The sequence below is a fragment of the Lissotriton vulgaris genome, chromosome 9 (genome assembly GCF_964263255.1).
Source record: "Lissotriton vulgaris chromosome 9, aLisVul1.2, whole genome shotgun sequence".
Classification (NCBI taxonomy): domain Eukaryota; kingdom Metazoa; phylum Chordata; class Amphibia; order Caudata; family Salamandridae; genus Lissotriton; species Lissotriton vulgaris.
In genome coordinates, this window is record NC_141697.1 from 256,666,220 (window position 1) to 256,688,411 (window position 22,192).

The following is a 22,192-nucleotide window of genomic DNA, read 5'->3' on the forward strand; positions in this document are numbered from 1 at the left end:
TCATAAAAAGATGTTAATTTTTCACTTCTATTCTTATATTTGTTACAATAAAATACAATTAACATAATCTTCACAAAAGTTATTTAGAAAAGCTATTGCCATTATACATTTTAATAATTTTTATTAAATTATTAATTATTAAAAAAATAAAGCCATTTTTATTTGTAATATAAATACATCTAAGTCACGTAAATACAACAAATATTGCATTACAAATGCTATAGGTGTCACATTTGCGAAACTTAAAACTATTGGCATTGTAAATGACAAAGCTATTAATTTCGCTATTTTCAAAACAGACACATAAATAAAAAATGTGTCATTTACAATACCAATAGCTCAAACTTTCCTAATGCGAGACCTATTGCATTGCAAATGCTTGTTTAATGTGGAGCCACTTGGGAAGCCTGCCATTATCCCTGATCTTAGCTTTCGGCTCCTGATGTACTGCCATTCTCTGTCCCCTCATAAAGTCCCCCAAGCCGAACTCTATCAGGGTATCATCCATAAAGTCCTAGTCTACCCCGTTATATGCCTTTTCAGCGTCCAGGGAAACTGAGACTGTGTTTCTGCCAGCCCTGCTTCCTTGGTCTACAAGGTGTAAGGCTTGTCGTTAGTTTGTCTGCCTGATATGAAGCCCGTCTGGTCTGGGTGTATCAATTCTCTAAGTATCATTTGCAACCCAGTTGCTGCTTTTTTGGACATGAGTTTTGCATTTAAGTTGAGGAAAGAAATCAGCCTATAACAAGCGCAAGTGTCCAAGGTTTTCCCTGGTTTCAAAATGAGGTAAATTGTACATTCCAACATCGAGGGGATTACCTTTTTTCTGTAATGACTTCCATCAGTATCAGTAGCAGCAGAGTGCTAAATGTCTTATAGAATATGGCTGTGTTGCAATCTGGGCCTGTGGCTTTGGAGAGATTTGGCTATTTACATCAGTATTTCTTCTTTCGCAAAGGGTCTATCCAATTTGTCTTTATCAGCTGCATGGATCTTGGGTAGGGTGGCGCTCTCCAGGTAGAGAGGGTGCAACGGCATGAAGGTGGAGGTCTTTCTCAAATAAGTGGTATTATTGCTGCTGGACCTGAGTGAGGCCTTTGACACCGTATCCCACAGTCGCTTATTGGATTGGCTTTAGAGCTAAGGGGTTGGCCAAAGGGCTCTAAAAGTGCTGGCATCCTTCTTGCACGGTCGCACCTTTCTGGTTCTTCAGAAGCCTTTATCATCACAGGTTCTCACTGGCACAGGGGTGCCTCAGGGCTCTTCCCCGAGCCCTACCTTATTCAACCTTAAATGCAACCCCTGTTTGATATCATTGAGCGTCACAGCTTTGATATTATATCATATGCTGATCACACTCAGCTGATTGTCACCTTATCTCAGAATTCTGCCTGTGGGGATACCTCTTATATGTTCTCTCTGTCAGAGGTTTCCCAGTGGATAAACCTCAGCAGCCTAAAGTTAAACGCAGGTAAGACTGGGGTCCTTATCTTGGGCAACCAACCATCTGGTTTCCAACACCAAAGCCTAAGGTGTAAAAAGTAGGGTTTTGTTTTGACCAAAGTCTCACCTTTGATGACCGAATTACGGCTCTGGCAGGCAAGTGCTTTGGAATCCTTCAATCTCTAAAAAACATTATCCGCCTCTTACCTGTATCTACTCAAAAGACAGTGATCCAAGCTTTAGTCATCTCTCGGCTCGATTACTGCAACATAGTATATCTGGGTGTCTCTCAGTCGCGGCTGATGAGACTCCCAACAGGTCCACAATTCAACTTGCTACTAAATCTTCCCAAGTGGGCCTCCAAGGCCTCAGCACTGGCTCCCGATGAGGAAGCATGTTGCTTTTAAAACTCTTTGTTACTGCTTCAGAATTTTTAGGAAGAGTGATGCGGCTTATCTGCATTCTCTCATCATCCTTTATTCTCCTTTGAGGCATCTCAGGTCCTTTGAGGCCTTGTTAGCTCTGGTCCAGTGGGTGAAGAGAGTATGTATGGGTGGGAGCTCTTTGGCTTCCTTGCACTTAAGTTATGGAACACTCTTCCTCTGCAGTTAAGGAAATCCAAGAAAGAATTCTGTTTCGAAAAATTTTAAAACTTGTTTTTTTAAATAGGCGTCTGCTGTCCTTGGGCTATGTCTAACTTCAGTTAGGAGCTAGACCTTTTAGCGCTGGGACACTCCTCCTGGAGTTACTATGAGCTTTATAAGCTTACTATTATTATTATTATTTAAAATTATGAAAGCTATTGTTCAGCATCAGTCTTAGCCACCAATCCCTCTTCCTCCCAGACCTCTACTATGTGACGTTTTGTCTGCTTGGCTTTAGGTATTGTGGCAAGCAGTCTGTGGTTTTGTTGGCTAGAGTCTAAAATTGGTTGTCCAGCTTGGCTATGCTATCGGTTTAGGTACTTTGCACCTAGTTTTTTGCGCTTCAATGCTCTTATGTGCCTCTACAGCTTCCTTCGGCTCAACCCTCAACTGAAGCAGGAGGTCCTCTTTAGCTTTTTTCAAGAGAGCAGCGGTAGTGATAAAGGTTACTTGAAACACCTCTTTAAGAACACCCCAGAGCGTTCTTGCACTCACTTTCTTTGTCATTGTTGGTGATATAGTCTGATCGATTTGATGATGTTGCTAACAACTATGGGATCTTTTAACATGGCCTCATCAAGATGCCATGAGCTACTCTCTGTATTTGGCGCTACAGGCCATTCAGGTACCCAAGACAGGATGCCATGGTCTGACAGTCATAAGTTCCTGGGTGACGTTGTCGGCAATTTGAAGTAGGCGTTTATCTAGGAGGGTATGGTCTGTCCTGGCATAACCTTTGCGATCAGTTGACTAGTATAAATATTCTAGTCCTAAAGGGTGCTTGTATCTCCAACCATCACCACGTTTTTGGATTGGGATTTCCAGCTGCAAAGATCCCTATCAACCCGGAAACGTATTTTGTGATCTGTCCTCATCCCCATTTACAACCATATTCAGTTCACCTCCCAGCACCAATTCCATCAGTGTGTGTAATGTTTGCAGGAGAAGCTGCTCCTGTCCCAAGTTTGTGGAGTATAGCTAGCCAATTGTGAGTGACTTCCCTCAGTAGGTCCCCTTCACTTCTATCCATCACCGCTTCTTATCTCTTAAGTAGTCCTGAAGCTTGAAGGTGAAGGTATTTGTATGAGGATGCTCACTCCTGCGGTTTTCCACCCAGAAGAAATTATGCTGGAAAAGTTTAGACCCTAGTCAAGCCTGATCAGCTTGGATGAGATGAGTTTCCTGGAGGAGCGCCACATCGAGGTATAAAAGTGGCACTTTGTGAATGATACTGTGTTGTTTCGCTGTGTTGTTGAGACTCTTTAAATTATAGGATGTTCTTGTTAAGTACACCATCTACAGATTGTTTGGTGGTGGGGCATCTGCTTATGAACTGCTCTAAACAGGTGTTGTCCATTGATGGTGGGGCTTTATGTGTGGGTGTGCATGTCCCGCCCTTCCTGTGAAATGCCCCTCAAATGTTACTAAACTATAACTTCCTTGGTCTAGGACAAACAACTAGCAAGTGTAACTCTGAATCCCCATAACCAGATTATAGGGGGTCAATTTGGGTTAAAGCTGCCCTCAATGCTTGAACCAACTTGAAATTGAAAGACATGGGGTATGTTTCTGTTTGAAACAACCAGGGATCTGCCCCCACAAACACACCAATTAGCAATGATTGATGGACTGAGGTGTTAGCCCTCACCTGGCACCCCAGCCCACACAAATTTGCATGGTCAAGTGGCCTGACTGCTGTTGTCCGCATACGGTGAATTATCACAGCTGGGGAGTGGCTGCACAGTGGACATCTGAAGTAGTTTTATTGCTGCAGTGTGTTTTTTGGCAGCTTACAGTGAGTGTCGCATGGGGACACATCATCATTCCAGACTCTTGGGTGATGGGGGTTCTATTGGCAGATTGCCCTCTATGTCTTTTTCCAGCAGTAGGGAAGACCACGATGGGACAGACTTGTATCAGGGATTTACTGGCATATGTCCGGCCTCTCCATTTCCAGAAGATGCAAAATGGATGACTTAACTTGGATTTGATTCTTTGGTCTTTAGAAAATCTGTTACTGCATGAAAAGCTCGTTTGTTCTGAGTTATTATCAAGAGGTCTTAAGTAGACATAAAGTTCAGTTCCATTGGAGTTGATCAGACTCCTACTTTTTACAGTATGTAGTGTCTTCTTTGCTGTTAAATAGTGGCGGCATCCCAAAATATCTGGCATTCTTGGTCTTTGGGCCTGTCACTGAGACACTGTGTGCTCTAACAATTCAGATAGGGTCTTAACACTGGCCTTTCGAATATAGAATCAAATAGCCCCTTGAGGTAGGCCCTTACGTTGCCCCCTTCCATCTTCCTGAGTACTCCTCAGATGCGTAGGTTGCAGTGTCTTCAGGTCAAGTGTATATTCATCTTGAATATGCTTCACTACACTAACCCCGTTGCCTTGGTCATCTACTTTACAGACCTCTTTCAGGTCAGTCTGGACAATGCCTAATTCCGCACTGATCTACTGGGGGAATTACTTCATGAGATTTTTTTGTGACTGCTTCATCTTGCTCCTGCTTGATGTCTGGTGGCACAAGAGGGCAGGGAGAAGTGTTGTAATGCTTGTGAGTTCCCTGCTGGAGAAGATTGTTGGCTACCATGTTGAGACCAGGAACCCAGAGGTTCGTTAGGATAAGGGGCCACAAACCAGGTGCCTTTCCCCATCTAACCTACTCCCTTCAGACTAGGAAGATATGCAGAAGTTTGTCAGTCTGACAGGATCAGCCCCCCTTACCGCCAGTCTGGCAAGTCATCCCCAGTGCAAACTCAGTTTGGAGGCACATAAGGGCCAATGCTAGGATCCACTGCACACCCAGTTCTCCAAGATTATTGCACGATGTGAGGTTTCTTATTCCCACTAGGTCAGTCCTACCAGACAGCAGCCATCTTCTGTCCTGGGCTCCGGCCCATACTCCCCCCCCCTCCAAGCACGGCGACCATGGAAGAGCTGCCTGCTTTTTTTAGTGTGGAGTGCAAAAAAACGATGGATTTAGGCCCAGATTTATGTACTGGGGTGAATGTATGACATTGTTCTGCATTCTGTCCATCAACTGTTATTTTTGCTTTTTTTAAGGCCCACCTGCCATCAAGGCATCCAAACAGTCCTCTATAGGGGGAATCGTCTGTGCGGTGCTGTGTCCCCCAGATTCAAATTGGTCGTAGAGGAGGGAAGAGAGGATGACTCGAGCCACTGCCCATCCCCTAACCCCCGCTCAGTTGCAGGCAGAAATAGGGCAGGGATAATGGACACCCTCTCAGGGGCTGAGGTTAAATCCATGGAGCTGAACACTTGATGACTCTCACCAGTCTTGTAGCCCAGGCCCAGCCCATGAAGCCCGTTACACCAGACAGTAACACACACGTTGCTCCCACTCCGCTTTCCTGGGCCCTGCCAGCCATGAGCACCTTTCGCCCCAACAATTGGTCGGCACTAGTGACCCAGTCGGGTCTCTGTCCAGAACAGGGCAACCCAGCGGTATTGTTATAAGCCACTGCAGCCGTCATATTGTTGTGGTCCACTTCTTAGCGTGGGTGGTTTTTGGTTCATTGTGGGCCACCGACATCCACATTTGGGGCAGCCGGCACTCATGGACCAGGGCTCATTCGGGAGTATGGCAGAGCTATTAGTTAGTTTAAACAGATTTTATTGTGATATATACATTAACAATCATCTGCCATACTATGGGGCAGTTTAAAAGATACATCAGGATCATACTCAGTAGTCTAGAGACAGTAAAGAAACTATCAAATTCCACAATTTACTCGCCCTTCCCTCTTTTCCCATACGCCGCCCGATAGTATTTCCATCATCTGTGGAACAATTCAAGACAGTAATATGTCCTATACCAGTATCAACATGAAGGTATAGGTAATGTGTTTTAATGCAGGTAAGGGGGGGTCATTGAAAACAATGGGGTAGACCCAAGAAATCAATAGGACCTGGGTAACTGTATATATATAAGGAAAGTGGTCCTAGATACAATTTTTAAACACAACTAATGATGTGAATATTGTTTCTTCACAGTCAAAAACAAAATCAGACTAAATCTGAACATACAGACACAAGGAGATGTATATTTAGCTTAATTCAGCTCAAAAATACAGGAGACCCAACACAACAATGTATACAACAATTTCTACTGCAGTTTATTTACAAATTCATAAAATTTCAGCAAAGGGAAAAAGGAAAGGAAAAAAGAGTTGGTGCTCAAGTGAAGGAAGGTGTAAGTATAGATTTCAAAGTAATTTAGTGCAACAGAGAAATTATTTGTACATTGCACATGTAAAGCCTACCCATATACAATCTATATACAATATTATACAAGGGGACAGGAAGGGGCAGGTGTAGGCTTTTAAGGAAGTAACGGGGGGGATCGTCGACGTTTCGACCCTGGCGCAATAAGGGAAAGTCACGACCTCTGCTGCGGGTCTTCTTCAGGACGGTAGTGGGGAAGGGGACGGGGAAGCACCTGTAATGGTAAGTGTAAATATTTTAACCATTTATAAATTGGGGTTCCAATCAGAAGGAAGTTAAAAGAAGTGTTGGGTACATTACCAATTAAAATTGGAAAGTGTCGCAATTCCAGATCAGTTGGGCGATGCACCTATCGGAGGTAAAGACAGACCGGAAAAAACTGTTAGCCCATCTCCAAAGGCACAGTCCTCCCAAGTATGTCAAGAAAGAGGTGTTCCGCAATTTGTGACTCACCTCGAGATGAGAAATTTCTGCTCAGAGTAGGGATTCAATCCAAAACTAGTTGGTACACAATGGGCAGTAGTAATCAATCGTGCTGTATTAGGAAAAGAGGAAACCAATCAGTCCCTTGATATAGTTTGCCACCCAGCAAAATGAGTCCCATACATGAGAAAACACTCACCCTAGTCCAGTAACACGATGAAACTGGTACCGATGGTCAAGGGCGAGAATGGAACTAATTTAAGTTCAAGTGAATCTGTGTAGGAAAAAACAGGGTATAAAGCCCATGTTGTAATTTCCACCAATACATAGGCAAAAAACTGAGTGTTCAAACATGCCCATACAATCAATCGGTATGCAGGTTGATCAGAATTAAGTGTAACCTATAGGTTGACCTGTATTATACCAAATACACAGGTCAGAATCCACCAAATACCAAATACAAAGGTCAGAGTCCATCATTACTAATGAACAAATACACAGGTCAGAGTCCACCATTACTGATGAACGCCAATGCATGGTAACTGGTATTGCTACGCCCATCTTACTCAGAGGCTAAACTATTGACTGGCCAGCATGAATTAACCAAACCACTACTATCATCCAGGTAAGGATTTAATACAAAAGAGTCTAATAAAAAGGTGGATACAGTGAAACGCTGTGCGTGCGCTATTATGAATCACATGGAATCAGAGCGTTATCCCCTAGCCAAAAATGCGTGCCACTATTGTGAATTACCTTTAGTTTACAGCGTTATCCCCTAACGTGCAGGGACGGGGGGCGGCCAGACCGCAGTTCGCCAGGTAGTGCAAAGTGTAATCCGGCAGCTTCCGCGACCGGCTGGAACCACGTGGTCGAGCACCACCAATGACAATTAAGTAGGCGCGTAAACAGGGAAAAGGGGCTCGCGCTTAGTGGAAATCAGCGAAGGACTGTGTACCTGAACGCGAGTGAATATAAACAAAGGACTGAATCGGAAGAAGCATTGACGTTGCTACACTGGGGATGAACAAAGGACTGAATCGGAAGAAGCATTGACGTTGCTACAATGGGGATGGAAACACGCTGTGGCTGCCATGTTGATCGTGGATTTAACCACAATTTCCAAATCAGGACCAAGATAATTCAACATTTTTTCACAAGTGAAAATTAGTGGTTATTAAAAACATTGTGACAAAAAATGTCTATAAACATTTCATAAATTGCTAAAGGCAAGAACAATTCAAACAATAACACTACAATAATGTACCTAAAAAAACACAATGTAGACAGTCACAAAATACAGTAAAATATATAAAATAAAATAAAAAATAACACAGGTCTGAGACCACCCTCTCATATGATGCCACACAAGATTCTAGCATACGAGCAAATGGTTACGGGTGATATAAACAAACTATTGAGGGACAAGAAATATGTGAAATACAATGTTTCTAAACAGGAAAGGACTGCGCTCCAAAATTTGAAACTAAATCAAGACATAGTGATCAAGCCCGCCGATAAAGGCGGGGCAATTGTTATTCAAAACAGGGATGATTATATAAAAGAAATCTGTAATCAATTATCGGTGACTGAAAACTATACTAAACTATCAGCTAATCCCACCAAGGACATTGCTACAGCCATTAAGAAAGTTACAGACAATGCTCTCGGTGAGGGATTTATTACCAAACAGGAACATGAGTACCTGAATAATATACACCCTCGTGTACCTACGATCTACACCCTGCCCAAGGTACACAAAAGGCTCCATAACCCACCTGGGAGACCTATTGTGTCTGGGTGTGGCTCAATCCTTGAGCCACTGTGTAAATTTATAGATATCTTCATCAAACCCATTGCAGAGAACACAGCCTGTTATCTTAGGGATACTATGCAGGTGATTAAGTTGGTAGATGAGAAAGCATTTAATCCCAGTGAAGAACTATTGGTAACGATGGATATCACCTCCTTGTATACCAACATCCCACAACATGCAGCCCTGGAGGTGATAAGAACGGTATTGGAAGACAGGGCTAGGCCACACCGAGTCCCTACCAAATTCATAGTAGACCTATTAGAGATCGCTATGAAGCGTAATTTCTTTGTCTTTGATGGAGATTACTTCATGCAGATAAATGGTGTAGCCATGGGTGCCAGTTTTGCCCCAAACTTGGCAGTGATCTACATGGATCATTATGAACACAATTGGGTTCTTTGTGACAACAACCCACATAGAGGTAATATTAGTCTATGGCGTCGTTACATCGACGACGTCCTGCTTATGTGGAAAGGCTCGAAGAACGACCTTCTTATCTTTCAAAACTGGCTGAACGGGAGAGATGCTAACATCCAGTTCACCATTGAGTGTAGCAACCAAGCAATAAACTTTCTGGACATTACCATTAAGGAGGAACAGGGTGTGTTACATACCACCCTGTTTCGAAAACCGACAGAGAGAAATACTCTGCTGAGATATTCCAGTCACCATCCCCGCAATCTCAGGGACAATCTCCCTTATGGACAGTTCCTGAGATTGCGGAGAAACTGCAGTTGCAAAGTGGACTATTTTACGGAGTCTACCACCTTGATGACCCGTTTGGTTGAGAGGGGCTACCCAAGGAGCCTGGTGAAAAAGGCTCGTAAAAGAGCATGGTTCTGTCACAGAGAGGTATTGTTAGAACCAAAAATAAGGAAGGAGAGTAAAGAGGAGAGACTAATATGTGTTACTACATTTAACACCAAAAGCACGGAGATCAAAAGAATTATCAACAACCATTGGCACCTAGTAGCTGAGGAGACAGGTTTGCCGGACCCCCCTATGCATGCCTTCCGCAAAGGAAGGAGCGTCAGAGACTTTATTGTGCATTCTATGTTGCAGAAGAAACATGTAGAGAGTCAGACCACGTTATGGAATCTTCCCACTGTGGTGGGTCATTTTAAATGTGGGTCCTGTAAAGCCTGTGACATGGCCTTGGAAGTCAAGGAATGCACGTATAATGACTACACTCACACCCTGCTGAATCACACCAATTGTAATACCATGGGGGTAATATATGCCATCTTTTGCCCCTGTGGTTTTATGTATATAGGGCAAACTATTCAGAAGGTGAAAACCCGCATCCTGCAGCACTGCAGCAGGATCCGGTGTAAAGTACAGGGAGCGCCCTTGGTTGATCACTTTGTCAGATTCAATCACACACCTGAAAGTCTTAGATGGTGTGTTATTGAGAAGGTCAATCCTAATCCAAGGGGAGGGAATCTGGCACAATCAATCAATCAGTATCCGTGAATGCAGGTGGATGCATTTTTAGGTTTTGCCTAGCGGAAGCTGCGCTCTGCGCAGCTTTTCCGCGCAGGCGAAATCCTGTTGAGAACTGTAGTGTGGCTTTTGTTCGGCCCTCGTCCTTGATTGGCTGGCTCCGTAAACGGAGCCTTGCCATTGGACGAGGGGCCTGTCCGTCAATGCCGGACCAGACACGGGGGCGTTCCCGACATTCTTTGGCTTTTGCCGACGTCACGGGACGCCGGGAACGCCCCCGTGTCTGGTCCGGCATTGCCGGCACTACTGCGTCTCTTCTCCTCCGTCGCCGGCCTCCAGTCTCCTCCTCCCCGATTGCATTGCCCCGTGACTGGCCGGCCGGCCAATCCTAGCGCGGCCGGCCGGAAGTGCCCGCCCCCCGCAGCCCGGGGAAGAAGGAGAGGAAGACGGCAAGCACTATGGCGGCGCCCGCGGGGAGACCGGAGAAGTGCCTCTCCAACCTGCCGCTCTGTCTGGGCTGCCCAGCCTGTCGCTGCTTGCTCCCGTCCCCGTTCCCGCCCCTTCCCCCGCCCAGCCACGCAGAGCACTGGCCGCCCGCTCTCTGTCCCCACCGCAGGCCCGGAAGTGGGGCGCGGGGCAGTCCCTCGGATACAGCCATCTTAGATAGGTGCACCCTGGAGGGGAGCGGCGCGAGAGAGGCCTTTACTTGAGGGCCCCCCTCACAGTGAGTCACCAGCATTAAGCAGTGCCTTGGTGCCAGGGAGGGCACTCGGTCTCTCACCACTGTGCTCACCACGGAAAACGTCACCGTCTAACAAGACATCTACTGTGCGCACCAGCCCGCGCAGATGTTGGCTTGAAAGCGGGAGCCCGGTAATCAGTGACCCGGAAGGAGCGCCCTCGGGTCAAGGCCAGGTTTGCTTAAAATGGCTGCTTAAATAGAACATTGTTGTAGCTGGGATTGGGGCCTTTTCTCATCGGATACGACTTGTAAAATAATATACCACACACAAAGCGGTTCCTGTTTAATATTTTTTTCCAAACCTTGGCAGTTTGGTGATTCCGGACACAGGGATTATTTGCTTGGTCCGGCGTGGCATGCACGGTGTAGTTGTAGAAACGCGTACTCGGTTGGGTTCTGACATTTCACAGATTAGGCTTGTCCGTGGTACTATCTGCGTTCACACACACACTTCCCGTAATGTACACGTGTTAGCAGGTCAGGCCCGTGTCTGCCCGTAGTTTCGAGCTCCTCTGCTCACGCAGTGTCACAGTTTGCAGCACCACAGACAGCTCCCGTGGAACTACTGCTTCTTGCGCAGCACGTGTCAGGGTCCCGTACTTGGAGCCACCGACCGGCAGCTCTCGACGGGTCGCCGGGGGCCCGCCCGGATGAGAGTCCAGCCGGTGACAAGGGCCGCGACACGTCCCAAGGTTGCGGCAGAGCAGATACACACTCCACGGAAGTAAGCAACCGCCACACGCGCCTGAGTCCTCGGACTTTAACTGACAGGTGAAGGTTAAATCAGGAGACGGAAGGCGAATGCGGATTGTGCCGCGACGGTGGGAGTCTGCGGGGTGTTCACCGGCCAGCATGGGTGGGTGCTCTGAGTGTGGGTGTGTTGTCCCACAACAGACAAGTCTGAGGCACCGGAGATTTCTTGCCTCCTCAGGGTATCCCTGGGTGTATGTACTCGGTGGCTAGGTGTAGTGCGGGGGCGAGGAGGGGGGCACGGCTGTGAGTCTCTGGGTTCATGTGTTCTGGGGCAGGAGGTTCGTGTCCGAGTGCTGTGGGTGCTTCCGGCCACCTTCGGCTGGGTGAGCATTAGTCTCTCGGATAGTCGCTGCTGGAATAGCTACGTTGTGGGTGTGCAGAATTTTGGGGTGAGGATTCCCTTGTCGTCTTCTTACATTATGACGTCAGAGCAGGCACTTTCTGTATTGGGGAGTAGGGGAATTGCGGGGCGACTGTACGTGGAAAGGGCACTACAGCTGGCTTATTTATCTCACTTGTTGCACACCGGCAGATTTATAGGCTGCTCACTCGTGGAACTTGGATGCGTTTTTTTAGAGCGATATTTATTTGTTCATTTTCCTATTGAACACTGTCACTATAATACACACCTTCGTCATCTAAACCCACGCACGGCAGAGGGCATGGGTTGCTCCCTTTTCCCCCTGCGCAGCCAGAATGCCTCGAGTTCCCGCTGCCCTGAACGCCGCGCGATCACTGGCAGATGCCTTTTATTTCTTTCTTCTCGCGACATTTAACGCGAGGGCAGGACGGGACCCCTGTACAACAGCCGGAACCGGTGACAGAGGGAGGCGGGGGGTGGCCGCAGGGGGTTGAATGCCGACTGCAGGACGGGCCCTTCCCTGAGCAGTGATGTAGGGTGAAGGGGAGGTTTCCCAGTTACTTGCTCTGAGACGACCCTCAGACCTTTGCTTTTTATTTCGAGTGAGAGAATACAGACGCACCTGCCAGGCATTTTTTTTTATTCAGGAGTGAGTGGGACAGCTGGAGTTAAAGCCACTTTTTTCACTTTTAAGTCCGGGTGGTGGGGTGGTATTGGATAGAGAGGTCTAACAGACCGCCCCTGATAAAAAGTGTTTTTGTACCGAAGGCTCTGATGAGAGGAGAGGGGCTCGCGCGACATACAAACAGACGGGTGCCGAGAGGACGGTGACTTTTGGATGAAAGTTCCCCAAATCGGGTTGAGTAGAATAATGTTCTTTCACGGTGTGAGCTTGGTCGGAATCTGCGTCTCATTCTATACTGCCCAGTATCCTCACCTCCATAGAACGCCACAGCTGCAGGGATTTGACGTGTGATCTGCACAACTACACACTATCATGCTGTAGGTGGCACATATTGAAATAACGCCACTCTTCACACCGGTAAACAAAGCTCTTGGCGGGTGAAGAGAGTGATTTAACTGATCATTTTAGCAGAGTCCCGAATGAATGGCGTTGTGAATGGAAACGTACACCGTCTCGGAGAAGGCGCAGTACCTTTCATGAATAAGTCGGCACACACGCAGGGTTTCACACGCATAAACGCAATGAACACAATGCATTTGATGTCTTCAAACTCTGTATTTTGGTAATGCGATTTTAAATCCAACCTTTTCAAAGTTGATTTTCTTTCCCACACTTTCAGTCGTGTGTGTGGGCGGCTCTGTGTGGCTGTGTGTGTGGGGGGCTCTGTGTGGCTGTGTGTGTGGGGGGCTCTGTGTGGCTGTGTGTGTGGGGGGCTCTGTGTGGCTGTGTGTGGGGGGCTCTGTGTGGGGGTGTGTGTGGGGTGGCTCTGTGTGTGTTTGTGTGTGTCATTTGCGAGAGATAAAGCTAGTGGCATTGTAAATGACAATGCCATTTATTTATGTTAAAAAAAACATAAATAAAAATAATGTCAAGAGCAATGCTAATTGCTCTAACTTTAACAAAGGCAAAACCATTGCATTGTAAATGCTTGTTTTGATACTGTGAATAGGGGCCTGAATGAACAGGAGGAAGTAATGAGACAAATGGCACTTTTACCAACAGGCTGACCCCTGCTCAATCTGTGACTCCTTTCTATCTGTGATTTTGCCTGCCTTGTTGCCAATTGTCATGCCTTTTTTCCATTGGAATTGCAATTCATTGGTAAAGGGTGTCAACATCAGCTATAATACTATATTTCCCATGTGAATGTATTTGATATTTACTGTATTTTGTGACTGTCTACATTGTGTTTTTTTAGGTACATTATTGTAGTGTTATTGTTTGAATTGTTCTTGCCTTTAGCAATTTATGAAATGTTTATAGACATTTTTTGTCACAATGTTTTTAATAACCACTAATTTTCACTTGTGAAAAAATGTTGAATTATCTTGGTCCTGATTTGGAAATTGTGGTTAAATCCACGATCAACATGGCAGCCACAGCGTGTTTCCATCCCCATTGTAGCAACGTCAATGCTTCTTCCGATTCAGTCCTTTGTTCATCCCCAGTGTAGCAACGTCAATGCTTCTTCCGATTCAGTCCTTTGTTTATATTCACTCGCGTTCAGGTACACAGTCCTTCGCTGATTTCCACTAAGCGCGAGCCCCTTTTCTCTGTTTACGCGCCTACTTAATTGTCATTGGTGGTGCTCGACCACGTGGTTCCAGCCGGTCGCGGAAGCTGCCGGATTACACTTTGCACTACCTGGCGAACTGCGGTCTGGCCGCCCCCCCGTCCCTGCACGTTAGGGGATAACGCTGTAAACTAAAGGTAATTCACAATAGTGGCACGCATTTTTGGCTAGGGGATAACGCTCTGATTCCATGTGATTCATAATAGCGCACGCACAGCGTTTCACTGTATCCACCTTTTTATTAGACTCTTTTGTATTAAATCCTTACCTGGATGATAGTAGTGGTTTGGTTAATTCATGCTGGCCAGTCAATAGTTTAGCCTCTGAGTAAGATGGGCGTAGCAATACTGGTTACCATGCATTGGCGTTCATCAGTAATGGTGGACTCTGACCTGTGTATTTGTTCATTAGTAATGATGGACTCTGACCTTTGTATTTGGTATTTGGTGGATTCTGACCTGTGTATTTGGTATAATACAGGTCAACCTATAGGTTACACTTAATTCTGATCAACCTGCATACCGATTGATTGTATGGGCATGTTTGAACACTCAGTTTTTTGCCTATGTATTGGTGGAAATTACAACATGGGCTTTATACCCTGTTTTTTCCTACACAGATTCACTTGAACTTAAATTAGTTCCATTCTCGCCCTTGACCATCGGTACCAGTTTCATCGTGTTACTGGACTAGGGTGAGTGTTTTCTCATGTATGGGACTCATTTTGCTGGGTGGCAAACTATATCAAGGGACTGATTGGTTTCCTCTTTCCCTAATACAGCACGATTGATTACTACTGCCCATTGTGTACCAACTAGTTTTGGATTGAATCCCTACTCTGAGCAGAAATTTCTCATCTCGAGGTGAGTCACAAATTGCGGAACACCTCTTTCTTGACATACTTGGGAGGACTGTGCCTTTGGAGATGGGCTAACAGTTTTTTCCGGTCTGTCTTTACCTCCGATAGGTGCATCGCCCAACTGATCTGGAATTGCGACACTTTCCAATTTTAATTGGTAATGTACCCAACACTTCTTTTAACTTCCTTCTGATTGGAACCCCAATTTATAAATGGTTAAAATATTTACACTTACCATTACAGGTGCTTCCCCGTCCCCTTCCCCACTACCGTCCTGAAGAAGACCCGCAGCAGAGGTCGTGACTTTCCCTTATTGCGCCAGGGTCGAAACGTCGACGATCCCCCCCGTTACTTCCTTAAAAGCCTACACCTGCCCCTTCCTGTCCCCTTGTATAATATTGTATATAGATTGTATATGGGTAGGCTTTACATGTGCAATGTACAAATAATTTCTCTGTTGCACTAAATTACTTTGAAATCTATACTTACACCTTCCTTCACTTGAGCACCAACTCTTTTTTCCTTTCCTTTTTCCCTTTGCTGAAATTTTATGAATTTGTAAATAAACTGCAGTAGAAATTGTTGTATACATTGTTGTGTTGGGTCTCCTGTATTTTTGAGCTGAATTAAGCTAAATATACATCTCCTTGTGTCTGTATGTTCAGATTTAGTCTGATTTTGTTTTTGACTGGTAAGGGGGGGTCAGCAGTTGCGAACCCTGAGGTGGTCCTGGTAAGGATTGTTGAGAAGGGTCCTTTAAGCAGTCCATCAGACCCTCCAATGCCAGTGCTGTGTCCAGGGATCCTAAACCCGGTCTAGCCTCTCGCAACTGTACTTCCCCCTCATATCCTGCCCATTTCTCAAGTTCTTTGCCCCACGTGCTGATCCAGGGACATCCAGGTGCTTTCCAGTTCCTAGTTATTTCTCTCCTCGTTAACAGGTAAGCAAGATCTTGGAATCTGATTGTCATTTTAGTTTTGGATGTATGAGGGTACCAATGCAGAAGGTAGTGCCCAGGGGAGAAGGGAACCTCCTTTGATATGACATCCGCAACTACCGTTGTTACCTCCTCCCAATAAGTTCCCAATGTCGGGAAAGTCCACAACATATGCATTAGCTCAGCTCCACCCTCCCCGCACCTTGGACAGGAAGCTCCAGTTATGTGAAAATATCTATTAATGCACCCAGGGCTCATATAGGCTCTGTGCAGGATACAGTGAATAATTAGTTGAAACTGTGCATTGCTAGATATTTTAAGAGTCCTCAAGTATTATCTCCCAGTTCTTGTCTGGTATGGGAATTATCAGAACCTCCTCCCAACGGGTGTTGAGGGACTCAAGGGGTTAAGGCATGTCATTGTGCCCTTTAGAGGCAGCTCACTAACCTAAAGGCGTGAATATGCGTTTCTCTAGCCCAGACCTCCAGTGCTTGTAGAGCACTGTTGTTACAGCCCTATGGAGTAGAAAATTACCCATGTGTAATCCAAACTCCATTTGGAAGTTGTCAAATTGGAGAAGTCCCCCGTCTCGAAATAAGTCTTCTACTCTTATCGCCCCTGCGCCTGTCCAGTCCCATAGCCCACTCCAGTCACCCCCATGCAGCAGCGTCTTTAACATAGTTAAGAGTATATCAGGGGATTAAAGGAGTTTCGTTCTTGTTTTCTCGAAACACCTATTTCAGACTTTGCGTAATACCTGGAAGTTCAGGGTGTCATCAGAGGGTTGGCTAAGTTTTAGCAATGCTTCTGTTAGTCTGGTAAGAGCTGGGACAAACAATTCCACCTCTCGGCCTGTGGTATGCCCAGCTGCTATCCACAGTGTTAGACGGGACCTGGAGGGTCGGCCGAGGACAAGGGGAGAGGTCTCCGGGGAGAGCCGTCTCTAGCGATCGTACAGACAAGTAACTTCCCCCCCCCCCCACAGATAGGCACCACACAAAGATAAGATTTAACGTTCTTTATAAGCAATCTTGAAGTACGGTAGAATGGTACAAGGAGGTCTGGACTCAGGGGTCCCCTTGATTCTAGTCTCTTGGATGGGAAAAGGGGGTAGCGGGACAGTCTTATTACCAAACTGGTAGTTGCGATGAGATGATGGGTAGCTCACAATCCTCGAGCTCGGTGTTTCTTGAGGGACGGGCCGCGGCAGCGCCAGCAGGTCCCGATGAAGGTGGTAGTTACAACGGATCTCGGCAGCGCCAGCCGGTCCCAACGACGATGGTGATTACAACGGATCGCGGCAGCGCCAGCAGGTCCCAACGAAGATGGTAGTTACAACGGGTCGCGGCAGCGCCAGCAGGTCCCGACGAGGATGAAGGTTGCAGAGGGCCGCGGCAGCGCCAGCGGCAGGACGACAGTTCACAAGGCAGGGCTGCGGCAGCGCCAGCAGTCCGTCAAGGATGAGTTCTTCTCGGTGTCTCTCGACTCCAGGATACAACTGCCTTCCTGCTCTGGAGCTGCCCCAGTTATAGGTCTGGTCTCCTTTGATGTCCGGACCCTCGCACTTGGAGGTCGGGAGGTCCGGGATGAGGGAGTCCAGACACCCAGCAGGGGGGTGGAGCCAGCGCCCGGGGAGGCTGGGGGCGATCGGCACCTGGCGGGGGAGAACCATCGACACTTCTTCCTCCCATTGACCTGCCAAGTGGGCCGTTCACCTCCTGGGTGGATGGTGGTGCCGGGATGTCGGGGCCTGGCCAGGCCCAGGGTTGGGGTCGGGCTGAGGCCACGCGGCCTCGTGGTGCAGTGTCCAAGATGGCGGCCGGGCTGGGCAATGGTGCTGACGGTGGCCCGGGCCCGTGATACAGAGATGTCCGGGAGTAGGAGTCCCGTAGGGGACGGAGTGTGGGTTGCTTCGGTGGGTAGCACCTGGAGAGCTGACGTCCCGGCTCTGTCATGCGGGGAGGGAGCGAGCCCGTCATGTGGCCTGTCCAACATGCGTCCCCCCCAGCTGAAGGCGGGGAGAGTCACCCATCTTCTTGGGGACTCTCCTCGTCGAGGCGGAAAAATCGTGACAGGCCATCCGCGTTGGCGTGCTCCTGGCCGGGGCGGTGTTCCACCGTGAAGTCCATCCCTTGCAGGGAGATGGACCATCGCAGGAGCTTGGGATTCTCCCCCCGCATCTGCATCAGCCATTGCAGGGGGCGGTGATCTGTTTGCACCCGAAAGTGGGTACCGAAGAGATAGGGCCGGAGCTTCTTGAGGGCCCATACCACAGCGAAGGCCTCCCTCTCGATGGTGCTCCAGCGCTGTTCCCGGGCCAACAGGCGTCGACTGATGAAGGCCACTGGTTGGTCGACTCCCTCGGTGTTTAGTTGGGAGAGGACGGCTCCGATGCCATGGTCGGAGGCATCAGTCTGGACGATGAACTCCCGGCTGTAGTCGGGAGCCTGGAGTACCGGGGCGGTGCACATGGCGACCTTCAGCTTTTCGAAGGCCGCTTGACAATCGGGAGTCCAGTCGACTCTTTTTGGCTGGTTCTTGGATGTCAGGGCCGTGAGGGGCCCCACAATGCTGCCATAGTCCTTCACAAATCGCCGGTAGTATCCAGTGAGCCCCAGGAAGGCCCGGACCTCGGTTTGCGTTACGGGCGGTTGCCAGGACTGGATGGCAGCGATCTTGAGTTGGAGGGGGGCCACCAGACCGCTCCCCACTTGGTGTCCTAGGTAGGTCACGGACCCCTGGCCAATCTGACATTTGCTGGCCTTGATTGTGAGGCCGGCCTGCAGGACCTCTCGGAGGTGGCGGAGGTGATCTGACCAGTGGCGGCTGTAAACCGCGATATCGTCCAGGTAGGCGGCGCTGAATTCTTCGAGGCCCGCCAATACCTGGTTCACCAGGCGTTGAAAAGTTGCTGGGGCGTTTTTCATGCCGAATGGCATCACCTTGAAATGGTAGTGGCCATCCGGGGTGGAGAAAGCGGAACGTTCTTGCGCCCTGGGGGTGAGGCCGATCTGCCAGTAGCCCGCTGTCAGGTCGAAGATGCTGTGGTAGCGGGCAGCCCCCATGCGGTCGATCAGTTCATCGGCTCGGGGAATGGGGTGAGCGTCGGTCCGGGTGACAGCGTTCAGGCCCCAATAGTCAACGCAGAATCGGAGCTCAGGGGTGGTGCCGGGGGCAGCCGCTTTGGGGACCAGTACGACTGGGCTGGCCCAGGGGCTGTCCGAGGGTTCGATGACTCCGAGGGTGAGCATCTTGGAGACTTCTTCCTGGATGCAGGCACGTACCCGATCTGGCACGCGGTACGCCCGATGTCTGATGGGGGGACTGTCCCCCGTGTCCACGTCGTGCAGGCACCAGGGGGTGACCCCTGGGGTGAGGGAAAAGAGAGCTGCGAACTGCAGCAGGAGAGCCCGACAGTCTTGGCGCTGCTCTGAGGTCAGGGCATCTGACAGCCGGACCCTGTCTACCAAACCATCCTTTTCACGTGTCCTCAGTAGGTCAGGGAGGGGCTCGGAGTCTTCTTCTGTCCCACTGTCTGTAGCCATCAATAGGCTGAGCTCCGAGCACACAAAGTGAGGCTTGAGTCTGTTGGTGTGGAGGACCCGGAGGGGGTTCCGGGAAGATTCCATGTCGATGAGATAGGTGACGGGGCTCTTGCGTTCGACCACCTTGAAGGGCCCCGTCCACTTATCTTGCAGGGCACAAGGTTCGGTGGGGGACATCACCCATACTTGCTGACCAGGTACGAGCTCTATGGAGGAGGCGTTCTGATCGTACCATTTCTTCATGTCCTCCTGACTGGCTTCAAGATTGGCTTTGGCGATTTCTCGGAACTGCCTGGTCTGATTGCGGAGGGTCAGGAGGTACTTGTAGACGTCTGGAGGGGTTTTCAGGGGGGCCATCTCCCAGCCTTCCTTGACTAGGCTGAGGGGCCCTCGAACAGGGTGCCCGTACAAGAGTTCGAAGGGGCTGAAGCCGAGGGACTTCTCGGTAGGCGAAGAGGAGGCACGGGAGGAGCACATTCCACTGGCGGCGGAGGGGCTCTTCTAACCCCATAATCATTCCCTTGAGTGTACGGTTGAACCGCTCAACCAGTCCGTTCCCCTGTGGGTGATAGGGGGTTGTGAATCGGTAGGTGACCCCGCACTGCTGCCAGAGGGATTTCATGTATTTCCAAATGAAGTTCGTGCCTCTGTCGCTGACGACTTCCCGGGGGAAGCCCACCCGGGAGAAGATCCCCATTAAGGCTCGGCTGACCACCGGTGCGGTTACAGTTCGAAGGGGGATGGCCTCGGGATAGCGGGTGGCATGGTCCACCAGTACCAGGATGAAACGATGTCCTTGTGCTGTTCGGGGGTCCAGGGGCCCCACAATGTCTATTCCCACTTTTTCGAATGGAGTGGTAAACACCGGAAAGGGCTGCAGGGGCGCCTTGAGTTTGCGGCCGCTCTTCCCGCTGGCCTGACAAGTGGGACAAGACCGGCAGTCGTTGAGTACGTCATTTCTCATTTTGGGCCAGTAAAAGTGGGTCACCAGGCGGTTGTAGGTTTTGTCCTGACCCAAGTGTCCGGCCAGGGGGACATCGTGAGCCAAGTTCAGCAGGAAGTCTCTAAAACGGAGGGGCACCACTAACACTCGACTGGCCCCCAACTCGGCGATTCTCTGTTCACTGTACAATAGATCATTGTCCCAATAGATCCAGTGGGCCCCGGCGGTATCTCCCGTGCTCTGGGCGAGGGCTTGTTGTCATAGTCCCTCGAGGGAGGGACAGGTCTTTTGCTCTTGACGGAATTGTTCCTGGGTGGGTCCCCCTTCTTGACGCCACTGAGCCAGGTCTGGGAGATCCTGGGGCTGAGCGAGTTCTTCTTGGGTTTGTTCTGCGGGGTCGATGGTGTCGGCTTCCCCCACTGGAGCGATCGGGGGAGGAGGTGCTGGCCATTCGGGTTCTTCTGGTCGGGGGATGGCGCGGGCCGCCATGGACCGGGTGGTTACGCACGCCCAGTCCGGAAGGCCCAACATCCCCAGGTGTTCTCTTCTTTCTACGGCGGCCCATGGGGAACTCTCGAGATCGTTCCCCAGGAGACAGTCCACGGGGGCATCATCGCGGACCGTCACCTTCAGCATGCCGGATACTCCTCCCCACTCGAAGGGGACGCAGGCCATCCGACACATGCTCTCTGAATTGTCGGCTGAACGGACGGGGCAGAGAATGTTCGGTATTATTTGCTCGGGGGTCACCAGGTGACAGCGGACGGCCGTCACACTGGCCCCTGTGTCACGTAGGGCTTCAGCCTTGCGCCCATTTATGCTCACCCACTGACTATACTTTCTAGTGTTGGCGGGTAGGGGAGCCCGCGGGACCATGTCTCTCCCCCCCAGGCACGCCAGGACCATGGCGGTCGGTTCCCACTCTTGTTGCTCGTGTTCGTACTCTTCCTGTTCCTCGGAGACTTGCTCTTCTCCGAGGGCGGCGGCCGCTACCTGGCGGGGCCTCGGAGTCTGGTTCTGTGGACAGTTCGGGTCATTGGCATAGTGACCGGCTCGCTGGCATCGGTGACACGTGACATTGGCTCTGAACCCCGGGCGCATCGGGGGGTTGCCCTTGTTGGCCGGGGGCGGGGTGCTGGTAGCGGGAGCGGCCGGGACGGTGTCTTTCCCCCGGCCCTGGCCTCCTCCTCCTCCTCGGGGGCGGTGATGGCCTTGGTTGTTCCTGTTCTGCTCGTTCGGGCCACCCCGGCCCACTCGGGTGCTCTCCCATCGGTCAGCCTCGGCGGCGAGCTGCCGTGGATCAGTCATTTTACTGTCGAGGAGGTGCTGCCTGAGCTCGACAAAGCAGTTATTGGAGAGGTGCTCCCACACAACAAGGTTAAAAAGCTGCTCGTAGGTCGTTACGTTGCTCCCCTTGATCCATCCCTCGAGGGCTCGGCTGAAATAGTTCACATATTCCACCCAAGTGGTACCCGGGATTCGGGTGCAGTCGCGGAACCTCTGGCGGTACATTTCGGGTGTCAGCCCATATCGAGTGAGGAGGGCGGCCTTCATGTGATCATAGGACGTCATTTGGTGATCCTGGAGCTGTAACAGGGCATCACGGCCTTCGTTGACGAACCTCCCCCATAGACCGGCTCCCCAGTCACTTCGATCGATCCGGTGAGAGGACATGGCGATCTCATAGGCCTTGAACCACTGCTGTATGTCGTCGTTTCGGTGGAACTCTCGGACGACATCTTTGGGAATGTGGACCTTTGATTCTGAAGTTCCT